We start from the raw sequence: 21,640 nt of genomic DNA on the forward strand, positions 1-21,640 counted from the left end.
TAGGGAAAAGAACAAGAGAAAATAATTCTGGTCATAAGCAGGTGAACATGAATTTGAATTTACAGGACAAGTACATGGGAAAGCAAACAAAGGTGTAAAAAAAAAAAAAATAATCCTGATGCAGAGGTAAGAACATTTCCTGTGGAACAAGTACTTGTTCTTTTTATTAGATTATAAATCAAGGCTGAATGAGTTGTCACTCTTTCAAACCTGGTTCTTCTATTTATTCCTTCCCTATGTTGAGCGTTTTTGCACAGAACACCTTTCTATAAGCTTTGTCAAAATGAGAACGCCTGGAATGGTTTGAAGTACACCAACAGCCTCATACTGAATTTATTTTCATTAGAAAGACATTTCAATCTGCAGACAATAAGCTGTAAGGTTTGTGGTGGGTGCAGTATGCTCCAAAATCCAACTGACTGGTTTTATTAGGGCACTATAGTTGTCAGAATGGCCTGGACTGCTTTCGTCTTCCTTTATGGAAGCTGGTATATAGGAAACCAGAAAGTGGCCATCACATTGTCTGTGCTCAACTTGCAGTTCTCATATCTGAATTTCAGTACTGTCTTATACCACTATTTCTTGTCTTCTCACTAAGCTTTAAAATTTAAAAATAAATTAAAAAAAAAAAAAAAGATTTTGACAGAGGCTTTTAGGGATGTATGATGCTGCCCCCAATATATAAACTGAGTCTGCTGGAGTGAAATTACTAGCAGAAATGTAAATCAATTCTGTCGAAGTTGGAAATGTAACATGTTTGCATTATGCTATCCTTTTGTAATTGCCAGATTACACAGCACTTCTACAAAGTTATTAATTATTCCAGAGTGTCAACCTGCCAAAAAAGGAGTCAAAAGGGGCTATTGCAGAGAGTTTGTTGAATCCTGCACGTGCCCCCAGCACTTTTTTCTAGATCTCCCCTCTGAAGGGAGCTCGCCTTTCCTAGACATACTGCTGACCTTTCCCTGAAGACCAGCAGTTTTCAGGTGGTGGTCCCCAGCAGCAGGTCTGTTTCTAGTTCTTATTCCAAACTATGTTTTCTCAGGTATCTGCATTCCTTTGGACAGTATATATTCTTTTATTAAAATGAATGTCTTGGCTCTGTACTTGGTTTATTCCTTAAGCATGTGAAGGATGGGAGGCTGGAATGATTAATTAATAAGGGTTTTCAAGAGCCTATTGCCCTATGCCAAGTTTTCCTAAAAAAAAAATTCAATATAATTTTTTTTAAAGAGGCTTGGGAAGGCAATTAATTTTTTATCTATTTATTATTGTTTCACCTTGAGATGGGAACAGCAAGTACTTTGATAAATGGGATCAAAAGTTTGTCTACCTTCAAAACTACTTTTGCAAGTCTCTGCACTCTTTGATGTTTGGGATTTCCTTACAAGCTGTGCTTCTCCGAGTCTGACCATACCTCATTGCTGCTCAGGTGAACAGTAGATGAAAGGGGACTGTTTCTCTCCCGTCAATTTAGGAACAAAGCCACTTTATTAACACTGTGGTAGGTCAGGTCTCAACTCTCTTGCCAGTGGTGTCATGTGCCCTGTACTCTTAGCACAGGTTTGTCATCACCATTTTGGTTTGGGGGGACTATTTCTATTCCTAAAGAGACTTCACAATATATGTATATTTATTTCTTTCCAAAAGTTAATGGATGCCATTGTCTGGACCGGAATGCAAGCATCTATAAAAATAATGCCAGGGAGATATTTTTAACGCTTCTGGCTTTCAACAGCTCTGAAACTTGTTCCCTTCTTTGTTTTCATCTTTTCTTTGTTGTATTGGGTTTGCACTTTGTGTTCAAGATGGTGGGTTTGCTTTTGCCATAGAAGCAGATACTTCTCCTTGACATCAGGTGGTACTTATTTTCTGTAGCTATTCATCGAATAACTTTTTTTGAAACAATGCTAAACTAGCCTTAATCAGCACAGGTTTCATGGAATTAGTGGAACAAGGTCGCATGGACACAAAGGAGAAAGTCCCCATCTTCTAATTGCAGCCTGGCGGAGGCAGTAAACTTGTTTGTCTTTTATTTGTGCACAATGGAAGGAGCATTGTAAAGGTAATCTGAGGCTGTGATGTGACTTTTCCCTAGCCCCTAGTTGCAACAGGATTCTAATAAACTACGTGCAGAGAGCAATTTTTCATTTTGAGCTAAAAAATAAAATGACATCTCAACAGTAGCATCAGCACCAGTGACCTCAAGATTGCCCGTCACAGGCCATCAGTCCCTGAGCACCTGTCACATTTGGGGATTTCGTTAAAAAAAAATGTCAGGGTGTCAACACATTTACCATATGAAACTTTTCTGTTAGTGTCTTCTCTTGTTTTATATCCCTATCATTCAAGCCTAAAGCGTTAAAAATCCTGCAAATGCTTTAGAAGTGGAGCAGTGATGTTTGGTAACAGAATGCTCATTTCCTTTAAGTACTTCCATCCAGCCCTGAAGAAGTAATCACTTTACAGAAGCTAATAAAGAATGGATTAAGCTACAGCTTTGAAGAACTCATCTCAAAAGGACCCTGAAACCACTGTCTAAAAGCAATATTATCAGTATTAGAAGCTGAAAAATTACACCAACAGATCTAGGTCAGTGCATTATAAGGAGAAACAATAGAACTGATGTCAGAAATATTACCAAAAGCCTGCCTCTAGTAGTCTGGGGGGGGATTTAAGTCATCAACTTTGTTTTTATTTGAAGGGTTTGTGGCATGAGTATGTAAATATGTATCCCCATGTTTGAGATTTGGCTCTCAAAGCTCTGCTTTGGTGTCTTGTTTTAAAGGCCAACCACCATAGAGATCTTCACAAATGTGCATCAGTGTATGTAGACTACTGAAAATATGTATACATATAAGTGTATGTGTATAAATAGATATTCTCATTTCCCTTTAGAATGTTTTTTTTTTTGTTTGTTTGTTTTTTGGTGGTGGTGTGTGTTGCATATGAAAACGTAGCAATATATTGTGGCACCAGTGACATGCTTGGATGCCATGCGATATAGCTTCATTAGCAGTCTGATCCAGTGTGCTTCCCAAAGTTGCTTTCCTGCTTGCTAATGCCCCAGTGGATCAATCAAAGCAGTGGCAGCTCAGGGAGTCAGGGCCTATAAATGTGATCCTTCCTTGGAAAAAGCTTTCATTGACCTTAATAAAACAACTGAAGCATCAATATTATTAATTAATATTTAGACTGTAAGACTTGACACTCTGCAAAGGCAAGGATCTGATATTTTTTTTTGTGGTGGTTGTTTTTTTCAGGGTTAGTCTTCTTTTCCCACAGCTCAGAACTAGTAACTAAACCACAATTATTTACCTGATGCTATCGTTCAGGTGTTATGTCTGTGAGCTGTACTTAGTTTTCAAACTAAACTTGCCTCCTCCATTCTCATTGCCCAAAACCTCTCTTGGCAGAGAGCACCACAGACAGGGTACTGCTTTGACCTGTCTCAAAGGTTCTCTGAACCTTAATTTCCCTTTGTCTGGAAGCTATGAGGCCCCACAAACTAAAACAGAGGGCAATCAGGCAGCAGCCAGGTGTAGATTATCCACTTACAGGCCACAGCTGCTTGCTTCTGCCAAAAGTAAGTGGCAAGTTTCCAGCAGGAGATATTGGTAAAAACTCTCTCCAAAGGGCATGCTGTAGAGAGAGGAATATTAGCAGGGATGAGGTAGATTTGAACAGCATTGTGTAAGTATCCTTCTCAAAGTACCTGAAAAACGTAGATTGTATTTTTTTTTTTGAGTTGTGAACATTTTGTTCCTTTTGCATCTGCTTGCCTAAAGGGAAGAAGTCAAGGAGAAACCGTATGCTGTGAACGCATCGTTTGTAATGAAACCCATGGAAGACGTGTGTGTATGCGTATGTGTATGCACGTATATATACGCATATGAGATTTGAAGTCTTGAAGACGTATTTATGAAGAATATTATGTGTTATACCAGTGAGTCATGTGAAGCGTGTAATCACAACAGGATGTTAATACAGACATTTTTTGTTGTTGTGAGCAATAAAAAGATTTCACATTGTTTTATCACTTCTGTTGAAAGCACAATTTTAATAATATGATAATGGAGGTGGGGGAAGATAACTGGAGTGTCTATGACAAAATTATAAAACTTTTTTTCCTCTGTGAATGCTTGTGGATACTGGGAAACTACCTATCTTCTAGCTGTTTGATTTGATTGTGTATATTACTGCAAAAGGTAATTAAGCTTCAGGAGGGGGAGGAGGAAAGCAGAAATAAAAAGTGTCAGAATAAAATGAGTTGTATAGCTACAGGAAAGCTATTTTAAAAAATCAATTATTCTCTGAAACATGAGAAGCTCCATTTCAGAAATTACAACAAAAGGAACTGCTGGTAACCACCCCACTATATATCCATTTCTCAAAATAGTACAAACACTTCCAGAGAGAAAGCCAAGTCATTCATTATAGAATGCCCCCAGGACATATATTTTTTCCAAGTGAACTTCACATTCCTCTTTTGCAGAGGAAAGCAAATCTAAAATAAAGAGAAATGCTTAGCAAGGAAACTACAGTGGCCTTAAAAGTTTATCTGGAGCAAAATGTGTATGGAAAGTGCAGTGATTACTGTGTGTCAGTTCAGATTATTCATATTATTTAAATACTTAGAATTTTTAAAATCCATTTTTATTTAAAAAAAATAAATAAAAAAATAATGACGACAACTTTGTCTACAGGAATAACTGTTTATTGTGATGCTTCCTTTCTTTTAAGTAATTAACCTTTAGTTAAGGTTTAACCTGTACACTTAACCTGTAGTTAAGCAGCATCTCCAAAGGACTGGAGAGCAAGAAGCTATTTTGTACATCTCATCTACCACTAAAGATTGTTACTTGTGTGAAATGACAGTATGTTATGCAAAAGTCTGGATATAAATCATGGAAAAGCAGCCAATATGTACAGTAGTGTACTTGCAATATAATGGCTTTCCCACAAGGGAAATTACAGTTTTGCAAAATTGACAAGTTAGACACAGAAAAGAGCCCTTTCAAAATTGTTTTTCTGCTATTACTTTTTGATAATAAGACAATAAATTACTGTGTTATACTAATTTATAATTTGGCTTCTAAATATTTAACTTTAGTAAGGGATTAACAAAGCTGATGTGTAGCACTCAGCAAGGTAAAGAGACTTTGCTTTTAACTGTTTTCTGAGGGATTTGATGTCTGACGTCTCTGTAGAGCTTTACCCTGTAATGGTTGTCTTAGTGCGTTACAAATCTGGCCCTTTGCAAGATGGATTAACTCTGGACCTTTGCTTGACAGATTAGTTCAACATACAAGAGAACTTTGATCGTTTATGTACAATGCAGTGGCCTCTAATGAGTTCATTTTTAAGTACTTCTTCAGTATGAGCAAGAAAATAATCTCAGTTTCTGCAGCGTTCTTCCTTCCTTTTTCCTAATATAAAATGTTACCCCTCACTGAGATATATTTTCTTCCAGAAGATCAGTTAATTGGGATCTAAGCCAACAACTCTTCTAGCTCATTGCCCTCCCTCCAAGTTTCTTCCTCTTTGAGACCTCGCAACACAGTTGGACAACATTCTCTGATAACATGAGGAAGCAAAGCATTTGTAGTTATAATATTGAGCACACAGGATGAGCAACACACCAAAACCGTATCTTTTTTTGCTGCTGTAATTTTATGTAAAGTAATTAATGTTGTAAAAATACATTATTATGCTTTTGATCAAGTCGGGGTTGTTCAGCAACTTCAGTCAGGCTCCCAAAAGAGTTTTTGACCAAAACAAAAATAATCAGCTATTCATATTTTAGTCTCTTGCGAACTGTAACCATTAATGTAATATAAATCCCCAATATGGATAAGAAAGGACTGATGAACCTAAGTCAACCTACTGCCCTTGTAGGACAAAATGACAAACTATTCATTGAGCTAAAACAGGGCTGCCACTTTTAGGAGTGCAAGCTACAGCAGTTTACTTGCACCCCAGATCAAGATTTCATTATTAATAATGATGACCATTTTAGGGAGTTCCTGGAGACTCATCAGAAATAGGTTTACCTCTGAAAGGACAAGAGATGTTGCTTTTGCTGAATCAGAGGCAGATGGAAACTGGGGGAGAGGATGTCACAGTGAACTATTCAGCTTGGCAAACTGGGTGGTTCCCTGGTGGGTTTTGGTTTGGTGTGATTTTTGTTGTTGTTGCTGTTGTGCTTTGGTGGTAGTGTGTTTTTGTTTGTTTTTTTTTTTTTTTTTTTTTTTTCCTCCTGTCCTTTGCTGGTTTGCCGAGGAGAGATTGCTGGATGAAGAATAGAAAGAACAAGAGAAGAAGGTTGGAGCAATAATTGTAATGAAAGACATTTTCTTCCTTTGAAACACAGTTCAATGCCCGTGAGCTGGAGAAATGAGACCGTGGTCTTGCAAAAACCCAGGTCTCCTCCAATTTCTCTAACTTGGGACCTACAAGTTTCACAGTAGTGAGCCTACAACTGCCCAGAGTGGGCTTCTGACATTAGATGGAGTCTGAAGCAGTATGGAATAAATGCATCTCTTTCTAGGGCAAAAGTAAGAGAGTATGTTATGAAATTAAGGCCCCATGATTACATTTTTTTTTTTCTTGGTGTAAGGATGTCAACTCTCATGAGCCACTTAGATTCATTTCAAGGCTGTTGCAAATCTGTAGGAGTGAATGTATGTTGCTGAGTAAGTTGAGAGCTTTTTTTAAGAAAGGGCATAGTCCTATACCAAATGTTGCTCATGAAGGTGGCCCCAGAGCTGTTACCCCAGATTGAAGGCTGGTAGCAGCTCCTTCACAGTGAGCCCACACAAATCCTATTTTTGTGTCTATTAGAGAACAGATGTCATGTGTATGCATCAGCAGATTTATCCAGACGCCCGTCACTCCAAGCGGGAGGACTGGTGACCTGAGGCCTGACATCTGCCTGCTGCAGCAGAATTGAAAGACACCAACTGACTTTCAGGATGTGGAAACCACCTAAGCAGACTTGAAATTATGAAGACAGGTGTCTGACCTGAACAGGTGAAAATCACTTGCTAAAAATAGAGGTTAGTTCAGGGTAGAAGAGACGTGACCTCTTTCACACCTTGGTTCACCAACAATATCTACGGAAAACACCTGTGACAGATCCCTTCAGCAAAATATCCACAGGAACAAGGTGGTAAAATTGTAGTTATGCTGCTTTTCTACTGCTGTCTGTGATACTCATCGTAGAAGGAAATACTGTGCCTGAGAGACTGAGCCACACAATTGCAGTAACTTGGGACAAACGAGGCAAAACTCAAAAGCAGGTATGTGAGAAATTTTCAGTTTTCTTTCTGTCTTGCATTCATGTCAAGTTGGATAGAATTGTGCATTTTTGTTCTTTTGGGAGAAAAGTGTCACTAATGATTTTTTTATACCGAAGATTAAATCTTCATTAAATTGAATCTTAGTTGTAATTAAGACTCCTACTGTGGGCTTTAAGCATTGTTCAGCAATCACCTCTCATTTAAATAAATTGAAAAGATCACATGATTCATTTGTATGGAGGAATTAAGAGTGATGTTAATTATTAAGTTATTGTGGTTATGGGAATCAAGTTAGTCTCTGTTATCCTAAAACAAGTCTTTTTCATTCTAGCCAAACAGCAAGATATTTTAATTGTCAAATCAAAACTCACTTGTGAATGGAGATCTTATCTGGGATGCTTCAGATTAAAACAGCACAGTGCCTTTCTCCAATTGATTTAGCAAGGATTATTCACAGCCAATTTTTGATCAACTTCATGAGTTGGTTCTTTGCTCTGTGTACATCATGATAAGATATAAGGATGATGTCCACACAATCACAGTTGCTTTTTATCAGTTTGATTGAGTTTCAGTTACGATTTGCATGCAGTTTGATTTGCATGTAGGTTAGTTTGTCTCCTGTGTGGTCATTTGCACTTCATCTGGTTAGTAACCGCAGTAGTGAAATTTGCTTTCCTTTTCCTAGTTTGAAATCATGATAAATATGGGAAAAAGCCATATTACTTGAAAGATGCTTGAGCCCTTAAATAAAGCTTACTTTCTAAAGTAAAGCTTACTATCTGGCCCTTATGATCTGCCTTATTTTTCTTTCTTTGCTATAGAAACAAGTCAAAGGGGGAAAGCTGAATAAATATGAGGTTCCCTTTTCCCATTAATATCCAGGAGGACTTAAATGTTTTAACTGCTCTTTGTGGCTTTGAAGGTAACACCCAAAGAGCTTCTTAATTCAAATAGAGAATTGGGTAATGAAACGTTATAATCAGTGCCTTTCTTGTTGCATCAGAGATTATATGTTTTGTGTTCATAGATAACAGAAGAAATTTCAAAAACAAGGAAAAAAAATTTTACTTATTTTTCTGTCCTGCTTGGTGGCCTTTGCTATCAATGAAACCTCTGAAGTAGGGCAGAGAAAATGAAATCCAGGCCTAGTGTGGCTAATATTCAAAACAGTAGTAAAAGATAATTTCTTCTTTCTTCTTTACACTAACGCTGTTTTTTGAGTTGACATTGTGAAATCAGTCTGGCTAGTTGTGAATGATGTATGAAAGAGAAAAATCCCTGCCCAGAGCCCAGATAAACAGATGCTTTGATAAGACCAATGTCGTTGTGCTATGCTATGCTATTTGCTATGTCCTTTGTACACAGGCATGCTAGTAAGCTTCAAGCTAGAAAAAAAGACCTGTCATGAGTTGCTATATTAAAAAGGAAAAAGAAAAGAGAAAAAGAAAAACAGGTTTTAAAAATATTTTAAGTAATTTTTCTTTTAGTCACATCTCTGAAGAATATTTTTTTTTTTCTTTTTTAAGGAAAAGGTCTGAAAGTTTGATATTTTCTTCTGTTTGAATTACACAGGCACACAAGTAAATAATCACATCATCAAAAGTAAATATTACTAAAGTTTGAAGAATTTCCTCTATTTACTATCAAGAAGATTTTCTTTTTTTTTTTTTTTTTTTACTCCTTTTTATCATGTGTTTTAAAGAGATTCAACAGAGTCACACACAAAATGCAACTTTTTCTTTGGAAAATCATATCTCTAACACAAGTGTGTTTTTAAGATCAGAATTAAGTTTTCTCATTAAAAAAAAAAAAGGCAAGAAATGTTGAGAACTCAAGAAATTGTAATGCTCTGCTGCCATATATTAATATTTTTCTTTAGAATTTCTATAAGTTACCATGTGTCTGTTGTGCCCAAAAAAATAGGAAGGAAAGTAGTGATGTCTTGACAAGTGCAAAATAAAAAGATGCTGTGGGATGAGGAAAAAAAAAAAAGTAGGCATACTGCTCTTTTCTGGGATACTGCAGACATGAAATGCTTAGTCTGATGTGTTTGTTTGTGCTGTAATACTGCCTGGAAACCTTAATCATGGATGTGGATCCTGCTGGGCAGAGTGTTCTCCAAACAGTGAAAGATGATGATCTTTCTCAACAAGCAAGTAGGAAGTGAGTAATGTAGATATGACTGAAATTCAAAATCTCAACAGAGTTTATTCCTTCTCCCTTAGTACTTCTCTCTAAAACCAGAAATATTTGAAGAGTCACTCACACTAGTTGATTTATTTTAGCTATGATTCTGTTTAGGAACCTAATCTTCTGAAGGAGAAATAACTAGGAAAATAGATCAAAATATTATCCAGAATTGAACATTGATTAAAAAAAAAAAAAAAATGTAGTCAAAGTAGAGTTTTTCTCATTTCAGGCATGAATTTGACTTGCAGTCACTTCATAATAACCTAGTAAATACTGGGTTTTTATATATTGTTATATAAAGTAGTATTTCACCTTAGAATTTTTTATTTTTTTTTTTTAAAGGAATCAAAGCTTACTGAAACTCACATATATACCCATGATCCATAATGAAGGTCAAATGAATTGACCTTCAGCAGGTCAGCTGCAAAGAAATCAAGACAAGTGCAAGACATTTCCTATAGGAGTATAAGTAGTGACACTTCAAATTATGCTCCATTATTTTTGATGAAATAAAATGAAGTTAAGCAATGAATCACTTTATGTCCAGTGTAAGCCAACCACAGCTTTGGATTCTGCAGCTATGAACAACCTAATATAAGTTATTCATTGGTCATAGCAAATATAAATGTATACATCAGCAAAATTTGTGGATTGCTACATATTACAAGCATTGAAATGTCTATTTTGAAATTCTTTGCATAGATGTATACTGGCCTTTTGTAGATGTTATTCACACCTTCTGTCAATGTAATCATGCCTTAATTTTTTTTACTGCATTCTTATCCAGTTCAGTAGATCATGAAGGTTAAAGCAACCTTAAGCTACATCTTAGAATTCTTTCTAGTACACAACTGAACATTAATAAAAATAAAATCATCATTTTAAAAAGTAGACACATTCACGTTACTGTTAAAACAGATGCAACATGAATTTATTTAGTTATCAAGACTGCTCCTATTAATGCCTAATTCATTTCTTCACAATGCAGAAAGATAGAGAAGTGCGCTTTTCTCAAGGTTACAACTACTCTAATTTGTTCCAAGTTTCTGAATTGAAACAAGCTACACTTGCACATTCAGTGATTGATCACAATTTGTTAGACCAAGATATAATTCCCCATCCATTCTTTGATTCTGATTTATAAATGGGTCACATAGTATCATCTGGTACGTACATACTGTTCTGATATTTCAAAAGAATTTAATATGTATACTTTAAAGGTGACTTGTTTTCTTAACCATGCCTGAGTTTTACACACTGGCTTGTATAAATGATTTCTTCAGATATCATGTTGCTCACACATTAAAAGTAATTTTTACAGCAAACATTTAGGAAATAAAATTACTTATCATAATGACAGGGAGCACAGCTATGAAAAACTGAATGAAATTAGGAAATAAAAATGGTACTTAGGTTGTGTATCAGATAAACCTTCTTCAGGATGAGAGAAAGTGGAAGAGGACACATTACTTGATGTATTGGAAAGTAGACTGTTTCCTAAGGGAAGGTTAGTACAACCATTCTTACTGTAGCTAAGGATGCTTCATTTTTCATATTATCAGTCAGGAACAGTCTGTCCACATTGATTATGATTGTATAATTATTTTATTGTTTAATAGCTTTGTATTTATTGCATCATCTCCGTCAAAGAACACCCACAAAATATCATAATAGGACTTTTTACAGTGCCCTGGATTAAGATTGTATTTACAGGATGGGAATACGTAGCTGTCGTCTCACATTCCTTCTTTGAATGGAGCAGTACTGCCTAAGCACTGAATAAGCAGGGCTGATGGAGTTCACATTTATAGACCTTCCTTTTAGACTAAGTGGTTGTGTGTATTTGTGATAAACAATTAAAGAAGCTTTGCTCCGAGTGTTTCAATGTGCAATAATAGGTGGTGAAGGTGGAGGGATTGGAAAATGACAATGCGTTTATCATGTAATGAGAAAGCCTGTGTGGTTCAAGAGGAGGAGATAATTGTTCCTTTTCTTTCAGCTATTATTCAAGTCAAATGCAGCAGTGGATGTTGGTTAAAGAAAAACTGCCTCCTTTTCTTTAGGTAGAACAGAGAAATTAAACAGAAGTAGAGAACAAAGCTAGAAAGACTAAATATGAATACACTGATGAGCACTAGCTTATGGAATTATATGTAGAGTATTTACTCTCCACAAGTTTCAGGATTTTTATTAACTATTTCGAGAGCTTAACCATACCTAGAACATAAAGTTAATATTTGTAACATATAACCTAAAATATAGTTTTTGTTGTTGTTGTTTTAATTATTATTCCTGACACAACATTTTGACTTGATATGGAAAGACAAACCTATGGCATTTCACATTTTAGGCATGTTTTGAATAAAGGTTTTAGAAGATTCTCTCATAATGCAGTTCTGATTTTAAGTACAATCAGTTTGGATCTATTAATTCCAATACTTAATTGTGTAATAGTTATATAATCCAAGTTATAATTCATGTATATAATTCCTTTGTGTGTTTCTACTGCGTCCTTCTGAAGTGATGGGGGTAGGTTTACCCTGCCAGCTCTGACTGCATCTGTATAGAAGAAACTAGTGGGAGTGACTTCTTATCAATATGATGAACCACCGTGTAATTGCTGACAAGCAAGTGAGAGATTTGCTCCTCACCTGCAGTGGAGGTTCTGAGTCAGAATCAGCTCTGGAAGAGGGAGGAAAACCACTGTAGCTAATGCAATTACCTTTTCTTATGGCAAACTCTTTAATCATTTACATTATTTATTTATTTTTAATTTCTGTATAAAAATACATTGGAAATAAAGGCAGGAAAGTGCTTTGAAAGCATTGCTAGTTTCCACTTAGCAACTTTTGAACTGGTTTAACAAAGAAAGACTGGTTTGTTGGGGTTTGTGTGAAGTGATAAAGGCTGCTGAACAATGAGTGACAGCAGTGCAAATACCTCAACTGCCACCATTCAAAGGTGTGAAAACAAGCAATTTTTGTCTTCCCAAGTACTGTCACTGAACAATATATATTTGCAAAAACGCTAATACTTGAATATGTTCCATGGATGAAAAAAATAATTATATATTTATATATTTAGGAAGTGTATGATACTTTTTTGATATGAAAATGTTACTTCTCAGAGTTGCAAGTATTTTCCAATATTGAGGCAGATTCCTTTGCTGCCTGAAACTGGGTAATTCATTTCTGCAGCGACATGAAGACCCAGAGTTTGCCATGACCTTCTCTTGTTCTGTCTTGATGTAACAGTATGTTTCATCTCTTGTTCCTGGCTGTCTCTCAGAGAAGCTGAAGAGGCCTTACTTTGCTTACATGTGCACGATGATGTTCTCCAAGCTGAAGGTATGGGTAGGTCAGCTGTACTGACTCGATCTTGAAGAAATTCTGTGATTCTGTGTGAATTGCTGTTCCTATTGTTCCAAGACCCTTCATGGTTTTTGAGAAGCTAGAAGATGTTTGCAGCTATTATACTCAGTACATGCTTCCTGGCTTTTCCTCATCATCATGTAAAGGGAGTTTTCTTGTTTTGTGCAAAGATTTTGATAAATTCCTGCAACTCCAGGAAACAAGAGAGGACACCTGTATTTGAAATCTTTATGTTTTATTTCTTTCTTGGTGAAGCCGATGTACTGACGTACTTCCAGGATTGCTTGTTGCCCATACTCCCTCAGATGGGAAAAAAAAAAAAAAAAAAAAAAAGCCTATCTCCTATAAAACACATGAGCTTTTCTCAAATAGTTTTGTGCAATGCAATTTCTATGGTATATGCATAGGAAGTCAGGGTTACACATTGATTCACTTCTGAGCCATACGGACATTAAAACTTAGTGGATTTAGCCCAAACACAGGAACAAGTACACATAGCACACTTTTATATTTGCATGTGAGATCTCTGAAATATTTCAGTTGGAACCAATGACTCCATGCACAAAGGCAGCAGAAGGATATTTCTTCATTCAGGGAATTCACCAGTGGAAAAAAAGCAAAGTGCAGAGGTGGAACAAGAAAAAAAAGTGCAAGCAAGTCTAATGATGTGCTAGCACAGCTTTATTATTTACAGGGTTTGTTATTAATGGCTTGGGGAGAACATTTATTAAATTAAAATATTTTAGAGTTTATATTATTATGTTTCCTTTGAATGTGTTTTCTAAATAAACACACATAAAAATGAAAACTCAAGTATGACAACTATATAAGAAAGACCTTTTCTGTCCCCAAATACCCTTTAATTTGATAACAGTAAAATAATAATAATAAATCTCTCTTACTACCACCAGTCATACTTAAATCACTGGGAGCACTTTATTAAAAGGAAAGACTACAACAAAGTAAATTCAAGGCAGCAGAATTTAAGTCAGTTCTTGTGGGAATGGACTACTGTTCTTTCCTTCAGTCTGTGATTAATTTTTAAATAAATGAAACTACACAGGCATGAGACCTTGGAGGCTTCTGATTTTATAGTTTCTGAAATGATCAGATTAAGTACTAAGACAGAAGGTTTCCCAAGATCCACTTTTGAAAACTATTGTAAATATTGCAGTTTGTTTGCCACTAGAAACTTCTGATACCATGGACAAATGCTGTGATGTATATTTTATTCCAGGCTATTATTGGGGCTGATGTGATGCAAGTAATCTGAACCAGGGAGCATCTTTTAAGTGTGCACTGTGGAGTGAATTCAGGGTGCAGTAATGGTGTTGGCAGCTATATGCAGGGACTATATAGCCTGTTTACTACATACCCACATCTCTGCTTCTTTGCTCGCATAAGAGGACAGCTAATCAACAGATTCAACTTGAATTCAGAATAACCTTTGTTTTTTTTCCTGTTTTATGGCATATGGCAGACAAAAGAAAACTTGAAACTGGCTAATACTGCCTTACTGTTCAACATCTAGCTGTTGCACAGTTTAGTAGGAGGTGTTTGTCATGATCTGACAGACAATAATACTGGTAGCACTCATTAGGATGGTTTTATGTGTTCAGTTTTGGGGGGCAGCTGAAGCTTTGATTTAAACTCAAAGTCGGGTCTTTGAAATTGCTATCCAAGCACTATAAATTTAGAAAATATAGTCTATAATCCTCAAACCAGCAGATGTTTACTGTATCTGATGAGGGTCTATGGTGCAAAGGCTGGAACAGAATATATAATATACCTTAAGTGGCTTAGGTAATTGTGCCAAATCTCATTTGATTAATATAGTTCATCTCACCATTACTTGGCTTACAATTTTGGCCTTTTCTCAACAAACAAAAGTCTCAATAGCAACTAATTTTAGTATATATCTCCTGACAGTGAGTTCATAACAACCTATTGAAGCTTAATTTACATTCATGTTTTAAAATGCTTATGAAATCTGAAGACCTGAAGTTATCGTAGTAGACTCTTCCCAGAAAACAATTATTGTACATCACTAATTCAATCATATTTTTTAAAATTCTGATACAAATATGTTAAGTAAAATTGAGCAAAGCTTTTTGATTTATTGCAGTTGCCAACTGTCTGTGGTATTTTTCATCCTTAATCATCACTGCATGAAATCAGGAATAGCATGTAACTGATCTGCTAAATGAGTCAAAGTGGTACTGTGCTCCTGGACACTAGATGAAAGCAGTGTTATGTGACAGAGCTGATCTATTTTAGCAGATTTTCTGTGTGGATTAAGACTATAAATCTGTTATATGGTATGTTTTGTTCTGTTCAATATGCTTTGCATCTAGACTGTATTATTCAGCAGGCTTTCTATCACAGATGGTATCTGATTCATTCAGCGTAATGTGGTTTGTAGCCATTTGGCTATCTACTAAGTATAGATTTTTAAAAAATATTATAATTTGTCATTTTATGGGATTAATTAGATTCAGACAATTTTTCTATTGAATTATGTGATGGCTTTGTGTAACTGTGTTAAGAACTGATTTGGCTCAATATTAAGAAAATTTAAATATCTACCCCTTAGGCGGTAGAAACAATACAAACTTCTAAGGGCTCCCTACATGGATTTTGTGCTTTAGACATCTGCTCTGATAGCAGCAAAGCCTGGATAACTGATTAATACTGTATCAAGGCTTTGGAAAGTTTTTGCTTAGAGTAGAGTACTTCTGACAATGAACCCACTAATCTGTTTGCTGTGTTGGAGATAGTAGAACAATCTGGAAAAAGAAGCATTCTCATACCCCAACTCCCCCCAAAAAAACAAGTTAGTGCTACTTGAGAAGCTTCTTACAAAACCGTTTTTAAAAATTTTTTTATTTTTTTTTTTTAAATGTCCTAGGATGCTTTGAATGACACAAAATATGTAACGCTGACAGGAAATAGTTCCACCTCATGCAGGCTGTGAGTTAACATTTCTGGTGTCTTCAGCAGGAATAATGGCTTCTAAATTTCTCATCTTACAATATACTAAGTATTTTAGATAAATCTCCCTGTGCATTAGTTATTTTACAAACAGATCATTTAAGCTGTTGATAGATCGGCAGTTGTGTACTGAAAATGGGAGGCATTGACCCATATATCACATGGAATCACTGTAACATCGCTGGTAGTTACTTGCATAACTCAGGAAAATGGGATTGTCAAACTGCAGTCTGTTGATAAGGTTGCAACAGGTTGTGCATAAAAGCTTAATAAAATGAAAAGTTGAATTAAAAAAATAAAATAAAAGTGTATCCTGAAGTAGTGTTTGAAATAAGAAATAGTGCTATCAAACTGGATATATTTCTATTGATCTTCTAGGCAGCACCTGAGAACTTATGCAACGAAGGCACCATCTCTCAGAGCATCATCTCTGTTTGCAGGTTGTATGTTTGTCTCCAAACCACCTTGATGATGTGTCTGTCATGTGGGACTGTGTGTCCCACATGAACGCTGTGAGTTTGATACATACCTCATCAGCTGCCATGGCAATAGCATAGGTGCTGAGCCAAACTTTACTAAATATCGAAGGAATTGAGAAAACTTGTGTTGGTTAATAGGCATGTTTAGTTGTGTTTGAGGTGCATGCCAATATAAAGCCAACCCTCATGTGTATGCTTATCGAGATTAATACTGGGGAGACTAATCAAATGTACCCTGAACTCTGCCATACATTCTGGTCAGGCGGACATGGCCTGGTGTCCAGCTGCTTCTTGGTAAATAAATCCACTAAATATAAATGGTGGACTGCATATTTTATGGATGTACTCATTCTGCTGGATAGTCTTAGTCTGGGAAAGGGTGTCTTAGGGGGTGGGCTGTGTGAGCGGGGGCACCCAGTAGAGGGAGATGCTTGGATGCGGCTAACAATGATATTGCAAACAGGAGCAATGCACCAAAATGCAGCTCAGAGGCAGCAAAATCAAAGCAGTGAAGTTGTCTGTGACTGCAATGCTTATAATTTCAAAAAAAAAAAAAAAAAAGGGGGGGGGGGTGGCAGAGGGAGAGAGAAAAAAAATATGATCTATGTGATATAAGCCCTTATTATGTTTACCCATAGCTTTTAAATACTATCAGAGAATAAACAAACTATGCAAACTATTCACTGGGGCACAAAATTTATTTTCTGCCAGCATTCTGTGAGTGACAAATCAAATCCAAGGATCTCCAGTTGAGAAAATGATATGCCATCTGCTTGCCGTTCATTTGTGAAGCGTTTTCATACTGAGAATGGGAGAGATGAGAGTCAAATGATTATGATGCCATGGACAGAGAAATACTCGGGTGTATTCTTATCCTTTTAGGAAATCACAAGGAAAGCATCATACTTTGATTTTCTTGTAAACGTATAGATTTCAGATTCTGAAATAAAGTATTTCCATTAAAGGTGATGAAACCTAAAAGGAAAAAAGTGCTATTTTTCTTCCTTGCAAAGCCTCACAAGTTAATCAGCTAGATCCTTCTAATGAATCTTGAAGTATTTGCCATTGACCAGCAGCATGCTGGCATTGACAGCAAAGGACTGATTGCCTAAAAGAGAAGCAAATAGATGAGTCAAGGGAATTAGCTTAAATGTAGACTGCTAATGAAAGGGACAATCTTTTCCCTCCTCCCCATGGCTCTTCCTTGAAGCATCTCTGGAGACAACTTCTGGAGCAGCAAAAATTGAGCCACTATAATGAAGAAAAGTGATTTTGTAGAAATCATTAATATGCAGTAGGAAAAACTACAAAATCCTTACTGTAAATCTGTTGATTCTAGTGCTGTAAATTACAGTTGTGGAAATTAATGCATTTGCCTTTGTTCAGGCTTGGTAAGTACCGTGAAGCATTAGCAATAATTCCATGGTTGTTACATTTGAAATTGTATTATAGTTGTGATTTTGTTCCTTTCTATAACGTGTCCAAAACCATAACAGACACCAGCTTTTGGCATTAGTTTTGAAGGATTAAGTCTTATTCCTATTGGATTTGAGCTAAATTAGGTAAAGTATTTCTGAACTCCTGGTAAATCCCAGCGTAATTTATTTATACATACACACACACACACACACATGTATAAATTTATGCATAGTGTGAAGGATTTATTTAGGATGATATTGCTGTAGTTTACCATCCCCTATAATTGCAATTAATAATGTAACTACAATTAAAATGAATCCGAAGTAGGAATATTGTCAAGAAACAATGACTCTGAAGAACACTGTACATTGTGGAAGATCATGTTAGCATAAGATTGTGTTGAGTGTTTTTTCTGTCTCACTTTTAACATTTGGTTTGGCTAGAACTAGAAGATACAAGACAGGTTAAAATAATGCTCTTCTTTTTCAGAAAGTAAAGTAACCAAGAGACTTGGCAGCCCACATCAGGGCTGCCAGCTCCAGCAATGAACCAAATTTAGAAGCTGTTATGTGAAGAATCTACAGGACATTAAATTTAAATGGTTTCCCTGCATAAATACCTCCTAAACTAGGTATGTGAATATTTTGCTGAATAGTTTTTATGATACATCCGCTGTGACTTTCTTGTGTTCTACAGAAATAACCTTTTTTTTTTTTTTTTTTTTTCTTTTTAAGGAAGGTTTTTGTTCAGTGATTACTACAGCCCTTGACTCCAAAGAGCACAAATTGCTAAGTCCAAGTGTGTCTGTGGAAATCATGATTGATAGACAAGGGAATAAACTTGAGCCTCCACCCTCAGTATAGGGATAACAGCTAGTTGTGAGAAGTGAATTGTTTGGTTTAGGAGACAGGAAGGGTGCGGTATGTCAAGAGGAACAGCTAGCTTGCTTTTCCTAATTTTTATGAATGTTTTCCATGCCTATATGTTAGAATATAGCTGTTGGATTTTGGTGAATTATTGAAGTCTTAAATACTGAATTCAAGAGAGAAGATAACTTGTGTTAGTAAGGAATTACAAAATAAAAAATATGTGTCCATGAAAAAGTCAACAGTGATGGAAAGCTGCTCCACCTTTAGATAACAGACTTGGCCAGGTGATAGAGAACTAGAGAAAACACAGTCTTGATCAAAACAGCACCTCTCTGAGTAAAATAATAACCAAAATTTGTGTCAGAAGAGAAAGAGAACATAACACATCCTTTTCTTGCTCCCCTTAGTGTCTTGGTTCGACTGGGTATCTTTCAAACTTCTATTGCCATTATCTTGGGACTCTTATGAGTTACCATAAGTTAGAGGAGATATTTGATTATTGTCAATTTGCTACAAAATATGACATGAAAGCTAATTCTCAAGCTCTCTTTGTAACCTTCATTTTATTTTATTTTTCTTCTAAACAAGCAAATAATTTGTTCTACATAGATTTATGAATTGATTACAGCTAGTAAACGTTTCACTAGATAAATTCTTTAGCAAATACGTTTTTGGCAGTATTTGACCTGCTGTCCAGCTAGTTCAATAATACATAAGAGTAAAATCATTCTTACTATTAATCCCATACTATAGCATCTCATTTGCTTCTTGTAACTGCCCTATGCATAAAATGTTTTAAAGTAGGTAAGTAGGTGTTACATAGGAAAGCAAATGTGAATACAGATTTGTTACCTATATCTTTCTATGCATTGCTTCTAGGGTAGTTGCTCTATTTGTCAGACACAAGATCTGTCTTGCAGGACTCAGTAAGAAAAATATCAGCTACACAGTTGTCCTTAAAACAACTTCAGACAGGAGCTGTTGTGGAGGATATTGCATTGTGAGGGGAAAATCACTGTGGACAGATGCAGTGAATTAAAACCCCTAGAAATCCCTAAAAAGCCATTTAACTACATCAAAATATTCAGTCAGTACACACTGTAAAAACCTCAAAGGGAATTAGGTGTCATGTAGTATTTTGTGCTTCTGAGTAAGGCAAGAATCTACCAAAATATTATTTTCACCTTCCTGATGGCACAGAAAGCTCCACACTCAGAGCAATGTGCAAAATCTGATTTAGAAACAATACTCGATACTTGATATTTCAGTTCTGACTCTCTTCCAGTAAGCTTCTGTCTATACTACAGTTTTGTTGTCCTGCTGTATGTGTCTATGTATGTGCACATACATCACCTGTTCTACCTGTATGTATGCAACTCAAGTCTAAACTATAAAGCATAAGGTAGACAAATCTGCCTTTGGCTAATGACTGGTAATTATTTTAAACTTGCTGTATGAATTGCAGAGTTGTGTTACACATCATTTCAAAAGTCACGCTTTCAAATAGTATAAATAGTATTAAATTCATAACAAAATTATTTTGTGTTAAAGTAGCCATGTAGTGCATATACAGAATAATCGAGGTTTTACAAAGTGCTGACTGGCAAATTAGGAATAATGTGAAGAACGTCCTCAGTTTCACAGATTCTTTTGGCTTTATTGCTAGAAATCTGATGCTGGCAGTGTGGCAACACCTGAAAAAAATAAGTTCTTGCAAGACAAATGCTGATAAATTCTCTTTGACAGTGCAATATGAGATAGGGAAGGGAACAGTCTCACTTCCTCTGGCAACAATAACCAAGCATGGCACCTGCCAGAGAATCGTGGCACTTGTTTAAAAAAAAAAAAAAAAAAAAAAAAAGCAAAGAAAGCTAGAGTTCAAGATGACAAGATGAAATAGGTTCTCTGAGTAAAGGGCTATATTCGAGTTCTTCAGTAGAGGGCTGTATCAGGAACAGTCTCATTCCAGATTTCCATTACAGCTTAATGTACATAGCTGGGTGTGGGAATTCAAAATAAACCAGAGCTCGCAGGTCACAGGCTTCAGTCCCTTAAGAAGACTAGGGTACTGTCCGTGCTGGAGGGAAGGAAGGGGGAGAGTGACTATGTCTGGGCGTTGGATAATGGGAGACGAGACAAAAAAAAACAGTGTGATACTCTACAATCACCAGCTCTGTCCCTAGCCAGCCCTGTCATTTCAGTGGTGATGATAAATACAGCGCCTGAGGAGGAAGATCCCAGGGTTGAGCCTTCTCCCAAGAGGACGGAGCTAGTGGGTTGAAAGACATTAAGAAAGTAAGTTGGATCAGGCTATTATCAGCAAGAGGGGATCAAAACAAGACCTGAGTTCCTTCCAAAAGTGTGTATTTCTGGTGGGAAGGGAAGGATGGGAGAGGAAGAAGGGTGCAAGGGCTGTCAATGAGGGGCCATTTGAGAGAGGGGATTAGCAGAAAGTACTGGAAACAAATTCTTGGAGGAGGGAAAAAAGAATGTGAGAATGTGAAAGCCTTAAAGAGCAATTTCAGCAGGAAAATGCAGCCAGCTGAGAGGACTGGACAGGCACCTGTGCAGGACCACACCAGTGGATGGACAGAACTGGCCAGCAGATTCACTCTTGTGCATACAACACCCACACAAAATGCCTGAAGGAACAAAAGAAGGGTTGCTGTAAGCAGTATTAATATTTTAATTGATCTGAAACATTTTTACATTTTTAAATGCATGCATCAATAAGTCTAAAAATATTATTATCATCAGGAAAGTTTATTTTCTGTTACTATAAAATTAGGGCTGCAATCTAACTTTCATCTCCAGATGTTACGTGTTTCTTCTGTGTCACTATAACACCGATCAGAATGTCAAGGGAATTTTTATAGGATTTATTAAAATGTCATGTTCCACCACAGATCAGGCCCTTGGCATTTGGGGAGGATGTCATGTGGAAATCTCTCCCTGTAAGCCTTCTGTACTACTCTCCCACCCTTAAATGAATATCTCATAGACAGAGGAGATGCTGCTGT

General features: G+C 36.3%; 1 long non-coding RNA gene across 4 annotated transcripts in view; it reads left to right on the top strand.

The window, feature by feature from the left end:
• The window catches only part of LOC137861204 (uncharacterized), a 185,047-nt gene that overhangs the window by 152,678 nt on the left and 10,729 nt on the right, over positions 1 to 21,640 (top strand). For 2 of the 4 annotated variants that reach the window (XR_011099463.1, XR_011099464.1), the window contains exons 1-2: positions 6,418 to 7,301; positions 18,241 to 18,382. This is a non-coding gene — a long non-coding RNA (uncharacterized lncRNA). Of the gene's footprint in view, positions 1 to 6,417; positions 7,302 to 18,240; positions 18,383 to 21,640 lie in introns of those variants that run through there. The other 2 variants (XR_011099466.1, XR_011099465.1) reach the window with 1 other exon arrangement.

The sequence above is a fragment of the Anas acuta genome, chromosome 9, assembly GCF_963932015.1.
Source record: "Anas acuta chromosome 9, bAnaAcu1.1, whole genome shotgun sequence".
Lineage (NCBI taxonomy): Eukaryota > Metazoa > Chordata > Aves > Anseriformes > Anatidae > Anas > Anas acuta.